Source organism: Euprymna scolopes, chromosome 23 (assembly GCF_053919585.1).
Source record: "Euprymna scolopes isolate OS-2025 chromosome 23, ASM5391958v1, whole genome shotgun sequence".
Classification (NCBI taxonomy): Eukaryota; Metazoa; Mollusca; class Cephalopoda; order Sepiida; family Sepiolidae; genus Euprymna; species Euprymna scolopes.
The window spans coordinates 11,501,624-11,501,905 of record NC_136504.1 but is presented as its reverse complement, the minus strand read 5'-3'; positions in this window follow the sequence as shown (position 1 = coordinate 11,501,905).

Sequence of the window (282 nt, the reverse complement as noted above, 5' to 3'; positions counted from 1 at the left end):
AAGTTGAATTTTATGGTCTTATAAATTCATGCTTATTTATTATCTGATCCATGGTCTGGTCCGTACCGAATGGTATATATATTATTTTAATTGGAATTCATTATTTAGATGAGTATTATTTATATTAATTTTTATTTATTGCGGATTATTATCCTCATCTTTTCGTAGTTGTTTCACGACGTTTCGGCCAACAATTCCTCTGGCCTTCATCAGAAATAAAATTAATAAAATAATGCTCATCTCAATAATGAATTCCAATTAAATAATATATAAAAGTGTAGT